The sequence below is a fragment of the Watersipora subatra genome, chromosome 8 (assembly GCF_963576615.1).
Source record: "Watersipora subatra chromosome 8, tzWatSuba1.1, whole genome shotgun sequence".
NCBI lineage: Eukaryota > Metazoa > Bryozoa > Gymnolaemata > Cheilostomatida > Watersiporidae > Watersipora > Watersipora subatra.
This window is the reverse complement of record NC_088715.1, coordinates 46661865-46684661: the sequence shown is the minus strand read 5'-3', so window position 1 is coordinate 46684661 and position 22797 is coordinate 46661865.

Genomic DNA, 22797 nt, shown 5'->3' with positions numbered 1-22797 from the left:
GAAGTGCATTGCAGAAAATTCAGTGAAGACATAGTTTTGAGAACATACTTTTCAAAGAGCTCTAAGACGAATTGAGAGATTAGAATGTGCAACACGCGAGAAAGTGTATTACAAGTTCGGTATCGCAAATTTTGTAGCTTGAAATGTCGATTTATCCGCTCAATCCCATTGTCGGTCCATACGCAGAAGAGTAATCTATCTCTGCGGTAATATTCAGCCCATTGCTACAAAACATGTTGAGCGCTTTGATGCGTATTTGCACAATGGGACAATTTTATGCAACGATATCTTGCGAGGTCACAAAGTCAATGTCTTTCATTAGCCAAATTAACTCGGCACTGGTGCAGTTTTCCTGCGAAGCTATTAAAGATCTAGAGGCTCAGGCGTGATTGAAACATACAACGCAATTTAACTTTTGGAAAAACCATCTCGAAGGAAAGACATCATGAGGTGCAATGTAAAAATAAACCAAATAATGGGCTTTTTATTTCGTTTGAAACCGACATGATTTTCTAAAGAAGATGGATAGGTTCTAAATGAATCCTACATATTTCTAGATTCCACCACTTTCAACTTTCATACTACACGTAACTATTGCCAGCTAGGGTCTAAAAATGTTACTATACTTCCTTTCCTTAGACTTCAATCGGTTCTGATTTTGACTTACCTTTAATAAATTGCCTCGGAGCCGCTGCTGCTTCAAATATTCTTTAAAATTCTTACTTTTTGTCGACCAGCTAAAATTCTCAATGACCCTCTGGTTCGTGATGTATTCCTCCTTATAGCATTTCTCCTATAGTAACCAGTTAGTAGGCTATAAAGGTAAATAATTCCTTACGAACGGCGCTACTTTAGCTAATCAAAGTAAGATAGATTTTAGATCAGAGATATTTTAGGGCTGATTCTCACACAGGACTACATTACATAATAGAACTTTTCGGATCTTCCCAGATGTGCTAAGACATAGGTGGATATCTCTGTCTTTATTATCAAATGGAAGTATTTGCGCTTGAGACAGCATGGGAAATTTTATGTTGGTTGTGTCCAGTAAAATAAACGTTGATGCTGTAATAAACATTGAAGAATTCTCACGAGTCAAATGCGGACCTTGAAAAAGCAATTCTCTGAAGGCCACGGAGAACAACTCGCTGTTCCTCTAAGCTTAGTTTATACTCTTTCCTTTTGACTGCTCTCTCTCAAGTTTGTTCCCGGTGAAAGTTGCGCAGCAGTACTTTAATCTCTGTTACATATTCAGACATCTGAATTAACTTTATTATTAACAGTTATACATATAGTTAAGTCTATGGAAAACTTGATAAGAATGCAATACGTACCCATCTGGTTGATTCATGAATTTGAAAAAATTTGATGGACCAACAAAAAATACAAGCCAATTCAGCCATTACACCAACCTGAGTATGCTTGTTAAACAAAGGAAAATCCTGACTCAAGTGGAGGCAGGATTTGTGCATTCATATGTTCAATATTTTCAACAAGTTGTTATGTTAGCATGCTTACATGTTCATATGTTCAACAAGTGCATTTATATGTTGTGTGAAGTGGGTTACAGTGGGAAATAGTTACAATACTATTTGTGGCTGATGTGGCAAAAGATACAACACTTACCACTAAACACGTGTTCTATGGCAGCAATTTCTTGATCTGCAGATCTGCATGATCAAATATCCATGACTGGAGGAGTGTCCATGAACCGGTCCACTTCTTAATAACTTCAAGAGCTTCCTAATGCTCTCAGTTTTCTCATCATTCAAGATGAAGGTTGCAATTACTTAAAATACTTGAGGGCTGTATATCATTGGTACAATAAAAGATGTGTTTGAAAAACATCATGATTATTGGATTGGATCGCAGTTTTTAAATTACATTTGTTTATGCTTACAGTCAACTCAGCAAGTTAATTATTTATATTGAAAACATGGAGAAATTTGAATTATTGATTAGTCATTTTTAAATAATTTACGTCGAGGCCAAATTTGTTATACAAATACCATTGGTAATGAAATAATGAAAAAACTTCAATTTAAGTCACTGCTGTAAAAATATAGTGAAGTATTAAATGGAGACTTATTGCGTGCTGTGAATGGTTTGTTGGCCACTAATGCACATAGGCAAATTGTTATACTTGTTATAGCCACATTTCTAGTAAAACATATGTGCAAAAAACAATTTGACTAAATAAAACTATTTAAATTATTGATGTTTATACCAAACTCGCTAAACATAAACTGTAATTTCAAATAATCAAGCTTAAGTCATTTTATTTGGACAAAAAATATTGCTAAACTTTTGATGCCTAATAATTAAAACGTTTATGCTGTGTATGAATAAACAATCAGTTATTGCTGCTAACTTGCTGACTTTTTTAATTGTTACTGATTATGCTGATTCCAATTCCCCAACTAAATACTATTTATCACCTGGAGCTTCTAACATCATTTATGATACAGGAGATCTTGAGATGCTAATGGTTTAACTACTTTTCTGCTCATTGAAATGACACAAATTTGGATTCAGGAGTGTGTTTCATTTGGTTTGCAATTTTGGGTTACAGTTTATATAGAGGTATTCATAGATGTATAGTGTAAACTATATGTGTATGCCTATAAAGCAATTTACGACTTCATTAGTGGGAGAAGATAAATTCGGTTTCCATAATCGAGGTGGCTCTATTGATGTCACCATCTCTTCATTTTTGCGTAACAACAAAAAATCTCTATATATATATATATGTATATATGTATTTTGATATACTCAATTTGGAAATGGTTAAGATAATACGCATAAGTAGCATACCGAACAGTTTACACCACATATTAACAACCACAACGATTAAATGAATGTTTTATAATAGTAAAGATTCTGTGTTAAAACTACATGTAAGCTTAAAATAACATTGTGTAATCTTTCCTTTGACAGTAGAGAGAGATTGCCATCAAAAAAAGACTAGCCGCTTTAGGTCAGCAGGTGTTGCATAAGACTTTACAGCTGAACTTGCTGGCTATACAAGGGCAGTATAAGCTAAGCGATTAGTACCACTGAGTTCTAAGGTTTTAAATGATCTAGAGAAGCATGGCCTCCACCTGAGCCAAGAGATATGTGCCCTCTCACAGCCACTGATTGTCTACTTGGGAAACTGCATAGATAAGGATGATCTGCGTCTAGCAACTGGTAAACTGCGAGCAGTGTAGAAAGCACCGCGTTCATTAAATGATTGAGCGCTACACTTTTAAAATAGTCATCAACCGATAGCAGAAGATTATTTTCTGGTGTTTATTTACTTACCAAACCACTTACACCACTTACACCTACTGTTAAAGCAACGAACTATCTGGGTTAGTCCGCTAGACATATAGACACAAATAGACAACGAAATATAGCAAACTAAAAGTTTATATCGATCAATGTCGCGTTCAGAAATAATGTCCTAGATCCAAGGTTATATGTGGGTTTCTTTGCGATATATTTTAGCAAGCAAAAGTAGTATGTAGAGAGCAGATCTACACAAAAAAGTGACGGATCCAGCGGGGGGATAGAAAAAGGGGGTTGCGAATTAAATTGGCTAGGGGTGTACATTGAATTGCGTGGAGTTGAATGAGATGTTGGGGTTTGGGGGGAAATTGTGGTGTAGAGTAGGGGGTTGAATTCAAGGGGGTATGGATCTGCTCCTGGCGTAATCGGCGGATTATCTGTGGATGAGTCATCCGATTAGTGGGGGATGAGTCATCCGATTAAACGTGGATTATCGCGGGATTAGTCGGGGGAATCGTTGCGGATTAGTCGGCCGAATCGTCGCGGATTATCGGTGGATTAGTGGGGGTGAATATCTGGGACATCGAGGGCTGGTTGGTTTTCCGGAGTGGATCTCGCGGATTATTGAGGAGAGCGAGAGATAACCGGATGAGTGGGGGGTTAATATCTGGGACACCGAGGGGTTGATTTTCCGGAGAATGTTATATATTTGGTTGAATGAGAGATAAGTTTTTATTATAAAATATAAACTATAAATGTTACAAAAAATTCAAAATCATTCTGTCATTCGTCAAACGAATACTTACCTATACCTACCTTAGTACAATTCCTCCATCTGTCCATTGGGCCTTCTTTTTTTGCTCATCCCTCTATTTACTGGGCAAGAGACTGTTATGGAATGGTTAAGCCAAACCAAACAGGAGAATTCCATAGGCAAGCCTAGGAAAACAGTCAGGTCGAATGCCAAGGCGCTTGTCCACACGACAGCCTGAACACAGCGACACTCAACGAACTTAATCGCGAGTAGCCGGCTAACAGAATTCTAGCTGAAGCATACAAGCCTTATAGGTGCTAGGCCAATAGGCTAAAAGTGCTCAAAAATCCATTTTTTTGTGGCGAGGTCTTGGACTTACATGAAAATTTGTGTCTAGTACCTTTAAGACCTGAACTGTTAGAAAATGCAAAGATACTGTGGCTAAAATCTTCACATGTACCTCTAAATGGCTTCTGAACATGACCCTCAAGTGCATTTTTATCCATTTTCGCCAGAATTTCTACTTTTTGAGTCTCATAAATCAATGTTAAAAACTATTTTCTTTGTTCTAATTAATGCATATAATTGATAATTGTCTGATGATAGTATAAAACAATTTTTAGCCAAAACTGACAAGTACAGAATAAAAAAACCTTTCGTTTTTGGCCCAAAACGGCTATCAGCCGCTGAAGGAAAACTAAGCTATATGAGGTAAAAATCTGATTAGATTACAGCAACCAGTGAGGATGGAAATTATTTAGGCATTCAGATATCCAGTTGAAAGTATCGTATTTTGTTCAAAAGCTTAGTGTGACAATTTGACAATAAATCAAAGGGGGGATAACTCTGGTAATGTACTCCATTACACACAACGCCCATTGCTTGTTGATTATGCAGATACATATTATTAATTATGGTACATACAAAACTACATTTACACAATTAACACAGCGTACAACAGCATCACTACATCATTGGGTCTGAGATGTAAGTCAGTGTTGTCAGCATCTTGCAGTTGATGGTGCGATTTAGCTGCGACAAAAGTAAACTCCTTCAGCAGGAATACCTGAAGGCTCTCCAAGCTTTCAGAATGAGACTGTAATCGAACATGGTCCTTCATTAGAGAGAGACCTGAGCGTTTTCCTAATATGTATGGTGATAGACAAGGCTTTTTTGGGCTTTCATTAAGCGAGCCGTCTTTGATACAGGTGTTGATGTTGTACGTTGTACGGGAACGGATACATAGCTGTTTTGGAATATGATACCATTTACTTTATGAGTTGTTGCCTCTCCAGTTTTTTTTTTCATTGATGTCTATGGTGTCATACACTAAAGTGGTCGGTCTATGTAAAACATGTTCTTGAGGAACCATGGAGTCCTTGTCTACTTCTCTCTGGGCAATGCTGGTCTCAGCTCTGTAAATAGTCCCGTTGCTCACACAGTGTCCGTAGTTATTCAGCAAGGACACACGATCTGCGGAACCAGTAATGTTTCTAACTGCTATTCCCAATACCATAGATTTTGGACAAGGATTCCTTCCCTTCATTCGCAGCATGTCATGATGTCCTGACATACTGAAAAGCTTTGTTGCATAGTCAGACCTGATAGAACTATATTCAGAGAAATCGTCTATATCTTTAACAAGGCCTGAGATAACAGCTAAGAAGTTAAAAAGCTCTGCCGGACTTGCAGTGTAAAACTGGTCCAAAGTTGTGTTTGAAGCACTGGGTGGGAATGGTGTTTTATACTTATGATTGTCTATTGAGTTCTTTAGTGACACACTTGCATGACTTAGCTTAGAACCATCAGTGTTGATATATATTTCTACCAAACTGCAATCGCTGTCGTCGTCTAATTTTGAATTGGACATGATGTCTGCAAGTTTCACACCTGGAGCGTAGACTAACTCTGAGGCTTTGCAGGATTTAGGTTGCTCGAAGATTAACTCAGGGAACTGCTTTTTGAATAGCGTCTTCAGTTTTGACGTTCTGTATGAAAAAAATGTAATTTTTTCAATGGCATACATCAACACACAAATTACATTAGAAGTCACAGTAGTCCATGAACATTAACCAGCCACACATGCGTTAGTTGATTTTGATGCTCTTTTTCATCAGTGAAGCTTTTGTAGAGTGCAAGCAGCTCTGTCATGGCGAAGCACTCCTTTGAGATGATAACTTTTTGGAGAAGTTCCGCACAAAACTGTGGATGTAGTTCATTGGTAGTATCATCAGTAAGGTCAGATCGAGATCTAATAACAAGACACAAAAATCATAACATCATTTGACATGATTACCAGGAGCTAACAACAGTAGTGATAGTATATTCCATAATATAAGGGGTGCAACATACAAAACACAGTATCAATGGAAAAGTAGGTTAAGAAAGAATATGCAGTGTACTGTTTGTACTAGTTCACTATCCTACACTGTTACATAGTATGAAAGCCATAACCATTTTCATGAGTAGCCACACAAGTGTTAGGTGTTGATTGCTATTGTTATATGTTTACACACAAAACAATATGCCATGAGATTAAAGCTGCCACAATTTTGCAAGGTTACCTGGTTGTAATGACTACCTGTAAAAAGATAATAAATTAGCAGACTATATAGATAACTAAAATAGATAAACCAATTTAGTGAATTATGTGAAAGCTGTGTCTTCCAAAGAATTAATGATGACAATTTGAAACAACACTGTTGCCTGTTGCAGTAACCACAGAGACGTAACTTTTATATTGTATACAGTATGTAACAGGTGAGTTGACAATGAAATGACCAACCTGTCAGCATCAGCTATGTTTGTGGGTGGACCTCTCCTTATAAACAGCTTGCAACAACGCTCAAGATACATAATTTCTATTGTCACTGCATCACCAACACCAAAATGTACAGATATATTGTCATCAGTAACCTCTCCGCAACTTGCTTCAGCTTGTCTAGAATGTCGTTTCAACAGAGTATATAAAATAAATTACGCTGACTGAGACCTCATCTCAAATTAGTTCTATTTTGCCTGTAAATATAAATAGTGGCCTATAGAGAAGAAGCTACATAGTACAAGCTAATTAATCTTTGATACCTGCTTCTTTTGTTTCTCCTTTATTAGTTTGTCTCTTCGAGTACCGTGTCTCTTTTTATAGAAGAAGCTATCCTTCTTCTTGCATATGACACAAATTGCAGGCAGCACACGTCTGATCAAGCATCTAGTCTTGACATCTGAATGTGAGCGTAGTTTTTTCCTCACTGGAGGATCAGTGTCAGAAGAAGATGTTAAGTATATCTGACCTTCTAATGTCTTTAAAAACATAACAGGGTTATAGTCTCATCAATATGCTAATGTGATCTTCATTGTCCTTCTGATCATGCTAACCAAAGTTCCTTTGTTTGTTTGGGTTCTAATTACAGTTTTGTTTGGTTAAGGGAGTAAGGTAAAAAAACAAGCAATTCAAGCACCATTAACATGTGTATAAACCAGTGAATTTGATGAACAATTCTTTGTTGGGAACAAACACCCCTCACATGTACGGCAGCTTTTCCCCTTTTCTGTGCATTGGCTAACTTATTTTTATCAGTAAATCTAGAGTAACAGGCCTTTTGAATGTAAGCACACTCAATTATAGGGGTCACCATAGAGGCCAAACTTTATTCTGGCTGTTTTTCTGAAGATTGTCATATTTCTAGGCACTTTTAAAAGCTAATGTTTTACCAGTCAATTTTTTGATATACCCTGGATTATTTGATGTACTGTCCTCACAGGGTTAAATAACTGAGTCCAACTGATTCAGGTTCATATTGTTTATTTGAAACTCAAACCGTGAAAACTAAAATAAAAGCGTAACATAATGACATAAAATATTTTGGCATGTGTTTGTAGAAGCTTTCAACAGAACACTGTAGAAACACTTGTAGAAAACTTGTAGAACACTTTCAACCTATATAAAATCAATAAAATATCTATGTTCTATAATATGCAAATGCTACAATAATTACATGAATGATTGCTAGTAATATAAATTGCATACCTCTTTGGCCTTCTACCCAGGTAAGGCAGTAAAAAGATTTGATCACTTGTATGTCAAGCTATGACTGTTGATAAAGTGTAGATATAAAAAACTACATGCTGCCAACTAGCAGAGTATCTTGGTATAAAAATGGCTTAGTACAAATCAGCAGAGTTTATTTACTGTTGGCTATAACATAAACAAAAATACAATTTATTGCAAAATGGCAATGCAAGAGCTATGAATCTCTCTAGCTTAGATAAAAATACACAAAATAGGATTAAAATGGTCAATTTGATTCATAGGCAGCATCAGTGCAATCTACAAGCATAGATTATATAAACACGCTTCACTAACTAAGCTATTATATTGTCGTTAATGCGATGATGATCTTCGTTGGCTATTCCGTAGGCGCTAGGTGAATTTGAAGTTTGCTTACTACATTTGATAGGAGATGACAGCAGCACTCCGTGGCTAGCACATGTTGAGAAAATTGTTGAATCAAAAGCACCAAGTAATAATAATAACAAGATAAAGCTTAATACATAATGTAGTTACAAGTTAGCTGTCTGATGTTATTGCAGGAAATTCACATTATAAATGTGCAGCTGAATCGGTAAAATCAGCATTGTCCAATAGGATTGCTCGATTTTGTATGTAGGGGAATATAACTCCATTATTTGTTGGAGTTGCTTCCCCAAATCTTCAAATACAAAAAACTACCCTTTGTGAAGATTTTTCACGCAGTATCTTACTATATTTGAACTCTCCATAAAAAAATGCCCCTAGCAGGCAATTTTCACTTAGGTCCATGACCTTGCCACAACATTTTTCCAAAAAGTGCGTTGGCCTAGCACCTATTATGGTATCAACGCTCGATTGCCCCAAAATCTCAATCTGTATATAAGTAGGCATCAGGAGCAGGACTAAGTGATGAAAAGGAAAATTACACTGAGCAAGCTTTTTATACAGGGTATTGAAGAATAGTGGCGTATCCAACAGAATCAATGAAGCGAAAATAGTAAACAGATTTTCGCGAAAGTGAATTTCGCGAAATTACACATTATATATATATTATATAGTCAACTTTCGCGAAATTGAATTTTGTGAAAGTGAATTTCGCGAAATTACACATTATATATATTATATAGTCAACTTTCGCGAAAGTGAATTTCGCGAAATTCAATTTCGCGAAATTACACATTATATATATTATATAGTCAACTTTCGCGAAATTGAATTTCGCGAAATTACACATTATATATACTATATAGTCAACTTTCGCTAAATAGAATTTCGCGAAAGTGAATTTCGCGAAATTCAATTTCGCGAAATTACACATTATATAGTCAACTTTCGCGAAATTGAATTTCGCGAAAGTGAATTTCGTGAAATTACACATTATATATATTATATAGTCAACTTTCGCGAAATTGAATTTCGCGAAATTACACATTATATATATTATATAGTCAACTTTCGCTAAATAGAATTTCGCGAAAGTGAATTTCGCGAAATTCAATTTCGCGAAATTACACATTATATAGTCAACTTTCGCGAAATTGAATTTCGCGAAAGTGAATTTCGCGAAATTACACATTATATATATTATATAGTCAACTTTCGCGAAATTGAATTTCGCGAAAGTGAATCTCGCGAAATTACACATTATATATTATATAGTCAACTTTCGCGAAATTGAATTTCGCGAAATTGAATTTCGCAAAAGTGAATTTCGCAAAAATTACGCATTATATATATTATATAGTCAAGTTTCGCGAAATTGAATTTCGCGAAAGTGAATTTCGCGAAATTGAATTTCGCGAAATCTGTTTATATATATCATTAGGTCACAAAATTAATGAACCACGACAACACTTCTACTTGTTATAAAACCTTCGAGCGAATATGCCTTTTCAATTCAGTTCATAACTTCACAATGAGTACCAGAGACAACAGAAAAAGGATATTTCAAGAACGATTACAATGTGCAGATAAATGTGTGAAGCGATGGGGTTACTGCTCTCATGGAATGGAAATAAGCGACCGGAAGTGAAAAGCTTGTCGATTTCTCTTACGTGAAAAGTTCTATCAAGATCTCAACGAAAGATTACGGTTTACAGTAAATACTACAAATTCAATCTAGATGTTATGTAGGAATGTTACAATGAATCTTCTCTTCTGAGTAGTAACTATGTGTTCTAGGCTGATTGTATTCATTGCAATTGCAAACTCCAATATCTTAGCAAAGTGTATGTTATATCCCTACTCAGATTAAAACAGATGAATTTGGTTCTTCGGAGTTAATTGAATGAGTTGGTTTGAATGTATATTGTAGTCTGACTGTAATCAATGCTATTGTAGATTCCCATATCTCACCAGCAAAATGGATATATCCCTAAACATACTCAGAAAAGGATGGAAGAATTTGCTTCTTCAGTAAGTATTACATGTATTTATTTCCTTAGTTCAACTGAATGAACTAATTTGTCTGAATGTTTTAGTTTTACTATAAGTCCTATTTTGTCATAGTCTGTCTGAATGTCCTATTGGGATAATCTTTCAGAAATATTGTTGAATTTCATAGTACGTGAAGTTGAGTCCTCGGAAGCTCCAATAACATAATATTTTCTTTTAAAAAGTGGTGGATCCATAACAGTGGTGGATAATTTCAGAATTTATGAAGTTTACAATCGAAGTGAATAATAAGAGGTTCTTACTTTAACCAAATTATCTAATCCGTCTGTAAACCCTATCGAGATTATCAAGCTCCAACTGACTTTATATACCATCCCTTCCGTAGCTCATCTCCTATATCATAGTACCACTCAATATATATTCGAGTTCTAAAAATAACGTATAATTCCATTGCAGACACGTCATTCTCATTCGGGAACCTCAAAGAAAGAGAAGACGTACGAACGCCAACGCTCTCGCAAACCGTCCGCCAACCCGCCGCCACCGAGCTCCCCATCAACCCCTAAAACGGCCCGGAAGAGCGACCTCTACCGGAACCCCACAAGTTCCCGTAAATCAAAAACAACCGTGACTCACCTCACACCGCGTGACTCACCTCATCACACCATGACTCAGCATGACTCAGCGAGCACTTCATAACCTTAGCTCCCAACACTCACACACCTAGCCCCCCCCCCAAACTTTCCATCAGACAACACCATGCCCCCAGCTTCTCGGGCTAAAATGTACCCAAAATCTCACTTTAAGTGCAAACGTGTGTAGATCTGCTCTCTACATACTACTAGCAAATAAATAATCAAGAATTTCCATGTAAATAGACTTTTATGTAGGGAGTGCTTGAAGAGAATCATGCATTGTGCGTTACAACAAGTTCAAGATTTTTTGGTCTAGTCTCTGAAATCTATTACCTCTTTTTTATTTACAGTTTGTCTAGTGATTTAACAAATATTACCCATTTGTTGCAGTTGCCTTGGTTCCCAGTTGGGCAACAACTTGTCTTACAAAAAGCCTGCCAATTAAAAAAGCCACTACAAAAGTTGCTTATTATGGTGTAAGCTCACATTAGGTCATTTTCTAAATTATAACCAAAGTCAATAAAAATTGAGTTTAGACATAATTAAAATTAAGCAGATTATTATTTTACAGATTTCTAGCAAATGGAATGCTCAAAAGAAAGAATTTTTTATATTGAAGTAAACCACAGTTTTCTGAAAACTTGAAGCAATGTTTTGATATAGTTTCAGTAATTTTATTCATGATAGAACTTTTTGTGAAAGACAGACATCTAATCCATTCCACAAACAGCCAAATTGCAGCCAAACAATGAATCGAGTCTGTAGATAAGATCATCAGGGGTGTCATCAGAGCATCGCATTACACTCATAGCATTGTTTCTCACTCGACACTCTCCATCATACGCTCCGTACGCATTAGCTGACATGATCTTCCCTATTTCGGAAGGCATTTCATCACTTGTCCAAACGGCATGGTGAGTACCACAGCTATTAGAAGGAGGGCACTTATCAAGCATTTTACTTCCCGCTGGGCCTGTGAATCTGAACCATTTGCGGTATAAAGCAGGATAATCACAAGCAGGTACTTTATTGGGCCATAATCTGAGCCCTTCGTGATCCTTGCGCCAAGCCTCTGTCAGATTGATGGCTGTCTGACACTCCCCAGGAGTGTCAGCAAGTGAGTGCTGAATTGACAATCCTTTTGCTCTGCAGATGTCTAGCATTTTAACCAGCTTTTCATAGACAATCTTTTCTGCGTCAAGACGGGCACTACTCGGTTTTCCAACCACTTCTCTCCTAAAATCAACGGTGTTGGAGAGTGAGCATTCCTTCTGAATTAGTGTTTGGAGAGCTTTAACTCTTTCTTGATAAACTAGATACTCAATATCTATCAGATCCATTGACCTAGTAAACTCACTCTTTGAATCTAAAAGAAGGGCACAACCATAGTTAATTATTGCAAATTTACGTAAATTATTGTTTTCCTATCTCGTTATTTTTGCTTACAGCCGTGCTTACTGTTATCAAGGTGGACGCCGAGCATCCTACAAGAAGTGCTTCTATAGGAGCTACGTCATTTACTCTAGTAGTTTGAATAGTTCATTTACTTTTATTTGTTGTGGTTTTACATAAATACTTAGCTATCAATATTGTTAACAAGCTCCACAGTGTGCTTACAGTTATACAGTTACAGTATTTTGGTATGTCACCAAATTTCTAGCGTTTAGCCGTTTAATAAAAGTTGTTTGTAAATTGGACCATTCTCATTCTAAGAGCAAAATCTATTTTGCTACAAAACAGTCCGCCCGAATTGTTCAGAGAAAAAAACCAAAAATGTAACTAAGCGCTTTGTATTTTTAAAAGCAGCACAGGAGAGTAACAGAGTCTAAAGAAACCATCTTATTGGAACTGTTTTTGTTCAATATCTACATAGTTTGCGTGCTGCAGAATATACACTAATTCATTTTCTGTAAATAGTCACTAGGATATTATTTATGTTGTATTATCAGCTGCTGATGCAATGATCTACAGAGCTTGAACTTGCTGAAATGCTACCATCACAAATTTCAGTAATTTCATGGACTAATTTTAATGCACTTTGATACAAAGTCTGTTCAGAAAATACCTCGTTGTCTTTAAAATTCAGTGTAGTTAATATAAATTTAAAAACCGGATATACATGTAATGCATAGATGAGAAAATAATTATTATGTGTATGCTAACATACACATACATGTAATAATGATTTTCTCATTTACTAATTTAACAAATTTTGTGTACGCTGTATATGGAAATAAAATCACAGAACCATTTAGACATACTAACAAGTATATCTACATGATGAACTGGGACAAACAATATGCAGATTTACCAAACTCTTAAGCATTAAAGCGATGTAAATTAGCTCTAGTGCATTGAAAAGAAAAAAGTATTTTGTCAACAATTTGATTTTGATGCTAAATTGTCAGCTAGAAAGATTAAGCAAATAAGATTTTGTCATTGTTATTGTCAAATATTGTCAATTTTTGCAAATCATTCAGAGAAACCCTTTAAGACTAACCTTTGTCACTTTGATGGTATACATCTGAGAGATCGGTTTGCTGTGAGTTAGCTGACAAAAAGATGCTTGCTAGAGCAATGCTGGCAAGAAAGACATACATACACATTCTGGTGTTTAAAGTAGTAAGGTGCATGTACACGTTTGTCAGTATGTAAGGATGCATAAATGGATGTGTTATTTTAACAACTTCAGTCAATTCCATCTGCTATTTCCCAAAGTTTTATCTATTGAATTAAAAAAGGTTTTAAACACTTGATGGAAGAGAGCTCATCAAACAATTCAACTAAATTTCTGAGTATGAAAAGAAATAAAAGAAAATGCTATAAAAACTTTAAAGAACTTGACAATAATATTTTCATTGAGCCCTCACATGGTGAATTATGGCTAGAGATAAAAGTGAAGCATGACTATCAACAAGTTATGTTCTCATCATTTTTAGTAGACTCTGCAGAGAGAATATGACACAAACTATTATTTGTTTTTTCTCAAAATTTAGTTAGGAATAAAAAGTTTTGGTTACGTAACTACCCAATAAAACGGCTCGCTAACTGATGTTAGCAATGCTTGAAAACATCCCACAAACTATTATTTGCTTTTCACACGTTATAAATAAAAAAAACAGCAATTCAGTCTGAGTGAGGCTGTGCAAAGCAACATATTTTAATGATTTTCCTAACAAACTTATTGAAAACAAATGATTTTGTATCAATTTGGTTTAAAAAAGCTGTTCAGGTTTGAACAACTCTTTTTTCTAAGCCAACACAAAGGTATCAGAGCTGATATATTTATCAAGTGGTTGACCTGCGAGTTGATTCTGTGTACAAGTCGTAGCAACCACAACATGTATAGTAAAAAAAATAAAAACGCATATAAGCCACCCTGAAATATAAGTGGCAAATATTACACTAACAGCAGACATGTCATCTAAAATTTAAATGGCAAGCGATTCAAAATACAAGTATAATTGAGGCAACAATGCACTAAACCAGTGGTGGCTAGATTGAAGTTCATGGGCCAAATGTGGCCCACTTGCCTATTTAGACAGGCCCACTTCCCTATTTAGAGTGGCCCACTTGTTTGTGCTAAATTTCAGGGGTGAAATAATACATGAAGCACACTGGATTTGTTCTGCACAACTCAAGTTCAGCATAAGTATTGTAAGCATTTCAAAAGTTCACATCATCCAACATGATGCTTTGACCAAACCTACAACTATTATACATGTAATATATAAACTTTATACATATCATACTGCATCCACATGTAATTGTGCTACACCACTTTTTTCTGCATAACTATTATTATATATGATTATTTGGTATTGTATTTATACATGTATTTACACCAGCCTTTCACTGGCTCGTAACTTCCTTTGGCTTACCTATAAATATGCTGACAATTCAATTTTGTTTCATGTACTTCTATCAATCTGTAAAATGAAACATTATTAATGGTTACCAAAGAAAAAAAGCAGAAGATTACATACTACTCAAATATTTATTGATGACCAGACAATAGAGTATCTTTTTATACTGTGTTATGCTAAATTTCAGTATTTGAAATGCAATGTTAGAGCTGTTTTTATCAATACTAACATTTAAAGACACTACAACCTAAGCACAAGAAAAAATTTCATCAAATGTGTTCACCAGGCTCTCAAGAACAAAAAACAGTGGAAAGTTTGAGAATGTCAGAAATGGCAATGTTACAAAATTTTATTTCACTAGAAAAGAGTGCTACAAAAGTTTCCTTCCATGTCTCAAAATTGCTTGCAGAAACTATGGCATCATACCACACAGTCATGCGAATCTAGTAAAATATTGCATGTTGGAAGTTGCAAAGACAGTGTTTCCTGATAAAAAAGATGTTGTTGTCAAGTTGCAATCATTCCTGTTATCTAGGCAAACATTCTCAAGACTCACAGATGAATTAGCAATTAATTAACTAGAGCAAATACATGCGGAAGTGCATAATGCACAATGGTATTTGTAAGCCCTAGTGGAATCAACAGATTCTTTGGGTGTAGTACAAATATGTATATTTATCAGGTACTTGTATTTCTGTTTTCATGACTTGTTTCATAAAAATGCATTTTTGCTGTGATGTTTATGGATATGGTTGTGAAACACTAAACATAGAAATTCATTGAATACAGAGAGCCGCATAACATGTTAGCTGTTAATAAAATGTGTTTTGTTTTCCCACGACCAAACACGAGCATAGCGATTGTTTGGGAGATTTATGATAAATGCATGTGTGCACACAACTCCCAAACAATTATCCGGTAACGACGTGACCAAACCCTTGTACCCAAATTTTGTCAACAAATTTAACCATTTTTGCGTAGAGTTGTTTAAGTATAATAATGATACAAAACACATATAAACTTATTTAAATATGTTACCAATTCTTTGAAAGGTTACCGCAACACCTTAAAACTAACCCATATGATCGGATTATATGTAAATAGACAGATTAATTCGGCCTTAAATCGAAATAAAGACTGTACAAGCCTATTTTAATCAAAATTAAGACCGGCATATGAAACGCTGATAAAACCGTGCGACAGAGAGTAGAAATATTAGGTTGCCAGCATTTCATGAGAAAAAGTGGACATTTCACCGGTCTATAGCATTGTTTAATTGCCAAAGGTTTCTATAATTAACGTAGACTGTTTGAGGCATAGACCGATTTGCAGGTACGAAAATTTGGTACACAGTTTATCAGCCTTTTTGTCTTTATCAGCCAGGTATTTTAAATTATCTAGAAAATTAACCAGATTTCTTTACATCTTATCTACAAGCTAGGGCCGGACTACAATGCCCCTTTGTGACAAGAGTATTTCTTTATTTCACTCCAGTTTGCAGAAAACTTCCAGAAGCGTGAATGCTAATGCTTGCTTTCTGTTACATATCGCTGTCAAAACCATTCTACATTCACAACGTAACCAACTTTCAAATGATATATTACACGGCAGCTTGCTGCTTTACTTTTAATATTGTATTTCAGAGATAAAATAAACATATTTCATTATTGCTGTTGTCAGTTTAATTACGTACAGTAAGTTAGGTCTACAGCTTGAATAAATATTTATTTTATTGTTGTAAAACATAAGTTTGAGATAGTAGTAGATTAGGTCTGATTTTTATACAACCTTTTGTTTTGCATAATTGATCTTTTAAATTTCATTTCAAAACAACTTAAAAACTACCATGAACATACGACCTCCCAGAACACCACGTTGTCGCAGTGGCCGTCTATGTGTCTCCTAATTATTACGAAAGAGGAGAAATAGAAGGTCCTCACAGCAACCATCAACATCAAATGCTAATGTTCAACAACACGCTATTCAAAATAATAACTACAACTCATCTGATTCAGAGAATTCTTTAGTAGATGTTTTAGGCAAAGCCTACAACATCTAACTAAAGAATTCTACTTTTGTAGAATTCTGACCTGTTGTAACTACTTTTTCAACAACCAGCAGTACGCTTTTTTTCCATTATCACTTTCGTCGTGGGATGTCGCTGATGTCGCTGATGTCGCTGATGTTGGCATTAAAGGAGACACAACAGCATATGTAATACATACAGTTACATTGAAGAAAATCAAAAAATAGGCTGTCTTTTACCAATTGTGTTTCTGTTACTACTGATGAGGCACTAGCAATAAATGGCAGAGAGCAGGGATAGTTAGGGCAATCCAAATAAGTGAACAAAAACTGCTAGCCTTCTATTGCATAATTAATCACAAACCGCTGGCTGCGTGGCAAGCTCAATAGATATTTTCTTATGTTGATGACAGGTGTAATAGACTATCAACTACCTCAGGAGCAGATTGGCACTGCTTCGCTGGAAACTAGGACAGTTTCAAAAATTATCCATGTCCGATGTGATGAGCTTCTTATCCACAAAAATGCGTGAGGGCTCAGTAAAGAAAATGCTCTCAGCAGAACATGACGGTTACCAAAAGATTTGCTTGTGTTTATTGAAACATGGCTCAAGCACTGAAATGTTGGTTACCATGTTAAAAGGTAATAAGTGCCCAACTGATGTGGCTTTTCTGATTGAGATCTGCAGACACCTCAACAAATTCAATTTAAAACTGCAAGAATAAGACAAATGAACTGTTAATGTTTATGAAACTGTGAAGTCATAAGGTTGGCAGCTATGATTGTTCCCAAGTGAAATTAAAGCAGATATGCTGCACTTTCCTTGCTGCAAGTTATTGGAAGCTGAAAAGGAGTACCTTGATGTCTTATTCTACCTGTGACCATATCAACAACTTTAGTCAAGAATTTTCAAATCATTTTAGTGATTTAAATTTTAATATTCTTCATTGTAGTAAGAATAGCCTGTAGTTATTGTTTATTCTTTACAAGTTTCTTGCCAACTGCAAATTTTCTTTTTGCTGATCATCCAGCTTCTTCACTTGCATATTTTACTATTCGCAGTTAGTAATTTAAATGTGCCTGGTCAGAATGGTTTAGTATTAAGAATTTGCCCATCAAATTATTCAATTAAAAGTTGCCATGGCTAATTCAGTATCTCTCTTTGTTTGCAGTCTAGAAATTATAAAACTCTGGGAACTAACAGATGCATTTAATTCATTTTCCTAGCATAAAGACTGTAGTACATACGTGTACACCATTCATCTATCTTAGAATCTAAGAGAAAACCGGCAATGTTTGATTTTCTTGTCAGTGCTGTTTTATTCTGCAGTATTTTCTCTGCGAGCTCTCGGCAACCTGATCAGTCAGATATCTATCTGCAACTCAATAAAAGTGAGTGTGCTACATTTCTATCAATATTGAACTGATGCTCTAGCATCTTCTCAGGAAACACAGGAAAACTTGATTTATAATTAAATCTAGTAGTTCTAGTGTACATATTGCTATCTATGTGTATATATATACATTCATTTATACAAAATAATATTTTGTAATAAATTAATATATGTATATATATTATATACATATATAGATATTTAAACATAAATACAATACACATACATGTATATATGAGTTTTTATTACATATATATATATATGAATGTTTATATTACATATACATGAATATAAATATTACATATACATGAAAATAAATATATTATATGTAATATATATTACATGAATATATAATATAATATGAATCATTCAAAATATATTATCACACGACCAAACACAAGCGAAGCGATTGTTTGGGAGGTTTATGATAAATGCATATGTGCCCACAACTCACGAAAATTATTCATCAACAGATACATATATTACATATATACGAGTATTATATATATTACATATATATATAAGAATACATATGTTACATATATATGGAGAGAAGGATAGAGAGAGGGAAAGAGAGGGAGAGAGAGGGAGGGAAAAGGAGGGAAGAGAGAGAGAGAGAGGAGAGAGAGAGAGGAAAGAGAGAGAGAGGAGAGAGAGAGCGAGAGAGGAAAGAGAGGGAAGGAAGAGAGAGAGAGAGAGAGAGAGGAAGAGAAGAGAGAGAGAGAAAGAGGAAGGGAAGAGAGGGAGAGAGAGGGAGGGAAGATAGGGAGAGAGGGAGAGAGAGGGAGGAAAGAGAGGGAAGGAAGAGAGAGAGAGAGCGAGAGGAAGAGAAGAGAGAGAGAGAAAGAGGGAGAGAGAGAGAGAGAGAGAGGGAGGGAAGAGAGAGAGAGAGGGATAGAAGAGAGGGAGAGAGAAGGAGGGAAAAGAGGGAGAAAGAGAGGAGAGAGAGGGAGAGGAGAGAGAGGAGAGAGAGAGAGGGAAAAGAGAGAGGGAGGGAAGAGAGAGAGAGATAGAGAGGGAGGGAAGAGAGAGAGAGAGAGAGAGAGGGAGGGAAGAGAGAGTGAGAGGGAGAGAGAAGGAGGGGTGAGAGGGAGAGAGAGGGAAGAGAGGGAAAGAGAGGGAAGGAAGAGAGGGAGAGAGGGAAGGAAAAGAGAGAGAGAGGGAGGGAAAAGAGGGAGAGAGAGGGAGGGAAGAAAGGGAGAGAGAGGGAGAGAAGGAGAAAGGGAGAGAGAGAGGAGAGAGAGAGAGGAGAGAGAGGGAGGGAAAAGAGGGAGGGAAGAGAGAGAGAAGGAAGAGAGAGAGAGGGAGGGAAGAGAGAGAGAGAGAGGGAAAAGAGAGAGAGAGGAATAGAAGAGAGGGAGAGAGAGGGAAGAGAGGGAGAGAGAGGGAGGGAAGAGAGGGAGAGAGAGGGAAGGAAGAGAGGGAGAGAGGGAGGGAAAAGAGAGAGAGAGGGAGGGAAAAGAGGGAGAGAGAGGGAGGGAAGAGAGAGAGGGAGAGAGGAAGAGAGGGAGAGAAGGAGAAAGGGAGAGAGAGGAGAGAGAGAGAGAGGAGAGAGAAAGGAGAGAGAGGGAGGGAAAAGAGGGAGGGAAGAGAGAGAGGGAAGGAAGAGAGAGGGAGGGAAAAGAGGGAGAGATTGAGGGAAGAGAGGGAAGAGAGGGAGAGAGAGGGAGGGAAGAGAGGGAGAGAGGAAGAGAAGAGAGAGAGAGAGAGAGGGAAGAGAGAGAGAGAGAGGGAAGAGAGAGAGAGAGAGAGAAAGAGAGAGAGAGAGAGAAAGAGAGAGAGAGGGAAGAGTGAGAGAGGGAAGAGAGAGGGAAAAGAGAGAGAAAGAGTGAAAGAGCGACAAAGCGAAAGAGAGACAGAACGTGAAAGAGAAGGAGAAAGAATAAATATAGAAAAAGGTGTACAACTTTGTTGTTGTTTTACTAGTTTATACTAGTTATAAAGCCACTAGAATAAAGTTCATTTTTATAAATATGCAGTAGAGATTACTCAACAGGCTTTTTAGAACAGCATAGTTTTGTCATGCTTAAAACAGGAAAAAAAAACCGAAGTTTATCAACTCAGATATTTTTAGCAAATCCACTACGTAAAAACTGAACTTTTATCAAATGTTAGACAAACTTTGTTCTCGACATAGCAGGAATTTTACCATGAAGTTCTGGTGGTGTGAGAGAAAATTAACGATATTTTCTTCGTAACTTATCAAGACCAATAATTTATTTCCCTTGGTGATTATGATTGAAAAAAACATTTTTTTTGGTACATGCATCTTAAATCCTTTAAAGTACCATTCATAGATAGGGTAAGTCACAGAACACTCTCTGTGACTCAACCAAGCTGGTTATGGCTGAAGCATTTGGTGACAACCAGAAACTATCACTTGCAGAGTGAAGATCTATCAAACTTTTGATGTGACAGTGAGGAAAAAAATAAGATTTTTACCATTGTAAACATGCTCTGAATTTCTCAATTTTTTCTAATGTGACGATGTCATTTTAGGCTCAGAGAATGAGCTTACCAAGTTGAAGAGAAGTATTGAAACTGATTACGCTGTTTACCACGCAAAAGTAAAGGCTCTCAAAAAGTTTCTTCAGCAAGAATGTCAGCTGAGTGATTTAGATGGGATCAAAAGAGAAGTCATTGACAAAACTAGTAGTGCTCGCCGTGATGCAGAAAAGATGGTCTATGAACGTCTTGAAAAAATGCTAAATGACTGTAGAGCAAAAAAACCAACAGTTCCACCTTTGGTAGATGGCACTCCTGGAGAATGTCGAATGGCCATAAATCTGACAGAAGCCTGGAGACAAGACCAAAATGGGCGAGATTTGTGGCCTACCGGAGTCCCAGCTTGCGATTATCCAACTTTGTATTACAAGTGGTTTAGGTTTACAGGACAAGCAGGAAGCAAAATGTTAGACAAATGTCCTCCTCCTTACAGCTGTAAAACGTACACAGCTATATGGACTGATGACGCCATGCCTGTAGAGATAGGAAGTATTAGGTCTGTTACTGCGTATGGCACATGGGGTGGAGATTGTCGTGTCAGAAACAACGCAATGAGTGTTATGAGGTGCTCCAATAAAACGCCTGGGGATCTTATCTATAGACTAGATACAATATTTGGCTGCAACCTGGCTGTCTGTGGAATGGATTAAACATATAGCCATTGCCAGTTATTCACGCATTGAATAAATTCATTAAGCTGTTTGGTGTTTTGACTTTGAAATATCTGTGCAAACTGCTACACATTTGACTATTTTCTATAATCACAAAATAACTTTGACAAGTTAAGTTTGTAAACAATGATAATTATGATTAGTTAGTACTATATCTGTAACACATATTATATCATCAAGAGACCTCCATGCTGCCCTATGTTGGTAAAACTAGTTATCAGACGAAATTTTAGTTATTTCGCTCACCACCCTAGAGTTTTTAATCAACTGAGCTAATTTTTACAACAGACATGTATTACAAGACAAAGAATGTTCCTATTTATTTTCAATAATCAAAGTAAAACCTAATCCTCAATAATCCCATTAAACTAGTTATGCAAGCAGAATGTTGAGTGATTAGGGCTGGTATTATGCTGGAATAACTAGCTAGCAAGATTTACAGACTTATGAATGCAGTTATGCAATGCATGCAGCCATGGCATCTGCTGGTAAAACTAGTTAAAAGGTTTGCAAAAGTTTTTATTATCTAAAAACTAGAAAAGTTTTTGCATAATCACTGTAGATGAAATTGTTTTCAGCAGGCAAAACTAGTTTCCGGCTAACTTAGACAATGTTTGTGCGTTATTGATATCAATTTGCGCTTGAGAAAGAGTCACACTAGTACTAATTTTCACAAACATTGAAATAATATTTGTGGTGGTTGTACTCACTAGCCAAATGTACATATTCATAAGAAAGTGATCTACTTTACTAAATGAAAAGATTGTTAATATATTTTGTGAATAATGTAAAAAGTAGTATCATAAAAATTAATAACAGATGAAGATATTAACCAAGTACATAATATAATTACTTGGTTTGCAAATGCATGCTTTCCACATGTGATGATATTTATAATTTTAACATGGCATAACACATTTAGTTTAACAAACTTGCTATGAGGTTCACCTGTACTATCACTCAAGTGGTAGGTGCAATAAACCTAAAATAAGAATATACATACTGCGTGTACATGTTGCAAATATTATATGCATTAAAAATAATAAAAAGCTGTTGAATGTCATCAAAATTTCCATTGACATGTAGTATTATTGCAACAGTTGGTTTGTCTTAGGTTGGATTGAATTGTGTTACAAAAATTCATTGTTGGCTAATCGATGTGCATCTATATTGTATGCGCCAATCGAGTATTCTCAAATTTTTTTTGATGTTACGTGTTAAACAGCTACAAAATAATGACCGCACCGATTGCA